Here is a 6000-nt window from a genome sequence, read left to right as displayed (position 1 = left end):
CACCCCCCACCCCGTGGTCTTCGACTTCTGTGACACAATACTAGCAGTGTCAGTGGTTTAGACACCCACTGCCTGCCAGCTACTGAACTCCTCTCTCTTTTGCATCCCACCTGCGCAGGAACAAGAAATTGCATCAGGGCTCTAGCTTTTTTCTCTGTGGCCCTGAATAAATAAAATTTGGGTTATACCAGCTATGGCAAACTTCTGGATAGAGTGTAGAATGTAGCATTAGCTGAAACAAGTCCAGTTTCTCAGCTTTATAATAGCTGATTGCTGCTTTTGTAAATCCATTTTGTGACATCTACTGGTTATTGCTCCATTTTAAAGAAGCTTGTGAATTGAATAAAAAAATAATCTCTAAAAGAGAATTCTTTCATAAATCTACCAGGAAAACATAGAAACATTGTTTTATTTTTATAAACTTTATTCATTTTAAAAACAATCATAGTGCATTAACAAATAAACATATATAAAATAATACAATGAAAGCACTTTACACTAACAAGTATACCTAAATGAACATTTTAACACTCCCATCCCTTTAATTAATACTCTATAAACTTAATTCTTCAAAGCCTATCAATAGTGTTATGACTTTTTTTTTTTTAATAACCTTATAAATCCCCACCCCACCCTCCCACCCTGGATGAACATTAATAAGAAATGAAGGCAGACCATATGGCTTATCTAGTCTCCCTATCAATGCTATCTGCTTCCTTTTTTTTTTTTTTTTTTTTTTAGATCAAATGTACTTGTCCCTAGCTTTCTTGAATTTAAATAAGGTTTTCATCTCCACCGGGAGGCTATTACATGCATTCATCACCCTATCAGTGAAAAAGTGTTTTCTGAGGTTACTTCTGGGAGAGGCCTTAGGCACCTGCGCCAACTAAGATCTTAGGCCCCTCCCTGGTGCATCCCAGGATGCACCGGAAAGGGGAAAGCCTGCCAGTTTGAAGAGGCAGGCCTGCTGGCTGGAGGAAGTGAGCCCCCCCTTCTGTCTTGGGTTACTATATGTCTGGGAAAACCCAGACATGTTCTTTTTTTTAGAGGACTGTCCAGGTGTATGGGCGGTTTTTTTATTTTTTTTATTTATTTTTTTTATTAAGCAATTTTGTATTTGACCATCCAGGTTTTAAAAAAGTGTCACCCACAAGCCTGCCTGCCCACCCACTTTGGGTTCAGTATAAATTATGCATCCAATCTATCCCCCTTTCCAAAGTACGGCTTGTCTTAGGTCTTCTTCTCCTCCTATCTGCCTTGCACTTCCTCTCTAGTCCCTCCCCACTCCTCTCTCTGCAGTCTTCCAAGGCTCGGATTGGATACTGGCAACGTCAGTGATTAAGACACCCACTGCCATCCAATAGTTATATCAGACAGCATAAACCCAACAATTAGAAATTAATAGTCTTCTTGATCCTCAGCTGGCTATGCAAAATGTAGTTGCTTAATGCTTCAGCCACATTCGTTATTGGATCCTATATTTTTCTATTTTATAATGCTTTTTTTTCAAACGTGTCATTAACTAGTGATAAACTTATCAAACTTGTCTGACTCCTGCCGTTTCTTGGTTCACCTCTTCTGACATGTCCATGTTTCAAACAAGATTTTCCTCAGGGTTGAGGTTGCCCCCCACCCCCAATTTTTTTTAACTTATAGTCAGATATAGCAAAGTTACTATATGACAGCCATATACAGTATACTATGTTCATAAAACATCTTCCTTAATTATCAAGCTATTTATATAAAATTATAACCTACTTTTAGAAAGAATTGTTCTTTCAACTCAAGGACTGCAGATTTCTTAATAGCGGAACAAACCTTTGTAACAGCTCTTGCCTTGCTTACTGTGGAAAATTGGCATCTGATGTCATTTTCCACCCTTTGATTTAAGACACCTGCTCACAACTACTCAATAGCCAGTGGAGACACTGCTTTCACATTTCTTCACTTAGTTCTCATCCTTTCGTATCCCATACAGACAGTGAAACAGAGAATCAATACTAAGGGGGGAGGGGCTGTTCCTGGAAATCTGCAGGCTTCAAGCCATCAGGCAGGAGGTGAATAAATTAAATCCAGCTGATAATAGAGGGGAGATTAGAGCCTGCCACACAGCTCCAGCCTTAACATTCTCTCCACAGAGGAAGAACTGCAGCTTTTTGCCATACAGGGAAGGACAAGCAAAAATTTGCCAAGCAGCTAAGTACTGGGACCTTCCAGAGGAGTTTGCTAGTGAAAGATAAAGTTATTCCACAGAGGTAGAAGGGAAAGTTTGGCAAGATAGCTCCTCAAACTCTCAGGAAGGGAGATGGGAAGTGAAAAGTGTACAAGAAGAAGGTATGGAAGTAAATGGTTGTGACCGAGACACTAGTAATATGGGGTAGGAGAGCCATACCAATGCACAGTGGGAATATAGTATGCCAGAAGACAGTATGGAGCTTTAATTAACTGTTTATCAGCACTGCTCTTTCTGACATCTGGCCAGTCTGAATAATAAGTAGGCTGGGGGGCATGTGTGTGCCTGGGAAGTTTGAAGGATGCTGACAGAAAAAAGACAGAGCAGAAGAACCATGGGGATTGGCAGTTCCCCAGAACAATCTTCCAAGTTGCCTTAAAGTGGAAAGGGAGCTCTGGAAACTCGGGTGAGCATAAACAACAGTATGCAGTTCCTAGTTGCTGGCAGGCAGGTAGGGACAGGGCACAGGGTAGGCAGGGAAGTCTTTCTGTTTCCTGCTCAGCTTTGGAAAATGCACATCTCTGATATTTTTACATTTTTATTTACGCTTGCCTCAGCTCTACATTTGTTGTACATTTAAACAAGGAGGACATGTCCAGGGAAATCCAGACGTCTGGCAACCCTACTCCTATCCTTCTTTAGGCCACCCTTGTCCTTTCTTAGTGAAGTCTCTTCTGTACATTTCTCTTTCCCTCCCCTGCACTATCCTGAGGCATTTTTCTCTCTTTACCTCTAGCAAGATGACTATTAATCTAATTCAGGGTGTCCTTAAGACATCTACTAGACCAGGGGTAGGCAATTCCGGTCCTCGAGAGACGGAGCCAGGTCAGGTTTTCAGGATATGCATGAGATAGATTTGCATCTCAAGTAGGCAGTGCATGCAAATCCATCTCATCAGTACCTAGCATATGTGACACCCGGGGCCCATCATTTTTTGACACCCCCATCTATATGAAAAATATGATTTTTAGTAACACTCTACATATTACATAAGAGTGTACTTAAGAAAAGGCAGCATCTTAAACACTGCAGTGAGCACTAGAACACCAACACAGCCATTGTAAAACTAAACAAGCCAGATACCGCACAGTCAATTGATCCTACAGTCAATGCCAACTGAAAACTATGTCCTTTTCATACACACAGAACAGAGATACACCCTCGCCCAATATGGAATAATCACAAACTAAAAATAGAAATATGTAGACAAAAGTTAAACTAAACCGCCAAGAAACCAGACTCTGCATACAATGCAACACCACAACACCACAAAAACGGTGACGCATGTCCCCTAATACTGTGCAAAATATAAAGACAGTAGATGTAAATTTGAAAACACTGATAAATAACAATCACTACTTTACAAATTAACAAATAAAAATAAAACAAATAATGAGAAATAAGAAAATACCATTTTATTGGACTAATCCATTTTTCAATTAGCTTTCAGAGGCCAAATCTTTCTTCAGAACAGTGCAATATACTGCTGTTATGCTATTCTGTCCTGAGGAAAGGGGTGTAGTCCAAAAAATTGCCTTATTTCCATTTCCTATTTATAAACTTTTATCAATACAGTTACAATGCTACTTGATTCTAAGTACAGAAACAAAAAAATCTTTCTACCTTTTGTCATTTCTGCTTTAATCATCTTCTCTTCTTTCTATACAGCGTTTGTCCTCTCTCTCTTCCATGCAATATCTGCCCTCTCTTTGCCCCTTCCATCCAGCTTCTGCCCTCTCTCTACCCCTTCTATCTACTGTCTATCCTCTCTCTCTTCCATATGGTATCTTCCTTCTTTCTATGTCCCTTCAATAAACTGTATATCCTGTGTCCCTTCTCTCCTTTGCACATGATTCATTTCAGCTTCACCCCCTCTCCATTTTTCTGTCTCCACCCCCCCCCCTATGCTTTGGCATCTCTCTCTTTCTCTTCTCCTTTCCTTCCTTCCCACTCCACACCATGGTCTGATATCTCTATCTCCTTCCTTTCCCTCCCCCCATGCCATGGCATCTCTTCCCCCCCTCCATGGTCTGGTATCTCCTTTCCTTTTTTCCTTTCCCTCCCTATCATGGACTTGGCATCTTTGGTTCCTCTACCTTGTCTTCCTTCTCCCTCCTTCCCTCTCTCTCCCTAATTGGGTGCTGCAACAGCAGCATTTCTCCCCCCTTCCCTGTGCAGCAGCATTTCTCCCCTTCTTGCCTGTGCAGCATTTCTACCCCCTTCTCTGTACAACAGCAGCATTTCTCCCCCTTGCCTGTGCAGCATTTCTCCCCCCCTTGCCTGCACAACAGCAGCATTTCTCCTTCCTGCCTGTGCATCATTTATTTCCCCCCCTGCCTGTGCAGAAGCAGCATGTCTCCCCCCTTTGCCTGTGCAGCATTTCTATGCCCCCCTTCCCTGTTCAGCAGCAACATTTCTACGTCCCCCCTTCCCTGTGTAGCAACAACAGTTCTCTTCCCTGCCCAACATTTCTGGCCGGTTCCCCTGCTCAAAGTCACAGGTGTCTACACCTCACGTGATCCGCGGCTGTGTCGGAAGACTTCTCTCTGACGTCGTGACGTCAGAGGGAACGCTTCTGACGCAGCCGCGGCTTTGAGCAGGGGAGCCGGCCAGAAGCTGACTAACACTAGAGTAACCACCCGTGGATACCCCTGTTTACTGCCGCTGCTGCTGGTTAAGGAAAGCAGCAGCGGCAGAATAGGGAGGGTGGACGGCTGTGTACCCCCTTGGGGCGTGCACCCGAGGCAGACCGCCACTGCATTTCATACATATTCATTGTGGATATCCTGAAAACCTGACCTGGCTCCGGCTCTCAAGGACCAGAATTGCCTACCCCTGTACTAGACAGTCAAAACATACTTGCAAAACCTAAGGATTTTGCTGGATTTAAAGACTGGATTAAGTGCATTCTAGGACTGCAAAGATTTATCAGAAAATCCTATTGTATATACAGAAATAACAATATCTCGTTGTATCTTTTGTTTTCTTTATATTGAGACTACACAAGCCTAATGTTAGTACAATCTGTTTTTCTGTAAAGCAAAATCCTCTTGTGTATCTTAATCCTTCATTGGCACCTCTGTACTGTACTTTACACTTTGTCTGTGTTATGTTTTGATTTTTTACAGTCATGATTTAAAGTTTGCAACTGCCACTTTTTAAAATTATATAACACATTGAAAGACAGGTCCACAAAGGGGCATGGCTTGAAGCGAGACAAAGATGGACGAGTCGGATTTTAAACATTTTTCTTTAGAGAATACACAACTTAAAGATGGCATCATCAAAACAAACTAAAATTGACACTGCCTTTTCGGCAGGAGCAAAGTCAAAAAGACAAAAAACGGACACCATACTGGCTTCTAACACTCCCTTACCTTCGGACAGGGCCGCCATCAGAAATTTCTGGGCCCTTTACTGAGCAATCCTATTGGGTCCCCCACGCACCCCATCCCCCCAACCCCCCCTTCTTCCATGGGCCGAATACACACATACTTTTCTCTGTCGCCGCACTCTTTGACCAAAAGATTTGTAAGCCTGCAACCACTTCAAGGTAGACTCTTTCAGCAGGGCCCTAACCTAACCTAAACTAAACTAATCAATACCTATCTATTCTAAACTAACATATGCCTAATACTGAACTAATAACAAACTAACAAACATCTGCATAATAAATATCTAATAAATAATAGTGCTAGTAGCTATAATTCACTTTTGAATGTAAAATCTCAGTTAAGGATTTCTTTTGACCTTTGTAGGCCAGAAGT

The sequence above is a fragment of the Geotrypetes seraphini genome, chromosome 6 (genome assembly GCF_902459505.1).
Source record: "Geotrypetes seraphini chromosome 6, aGeoSer1.1, whole genome shotgun sequence".
Lineage (NCBI taxonomy): Eukaryota > Metazoa > Chordata > Amphibia > Gymnophiona > Dermophiidae > Geotrypetes > Geotrypetes seraphini.
Note: the sequence above shows the minus strand (reverse complement) of the source record.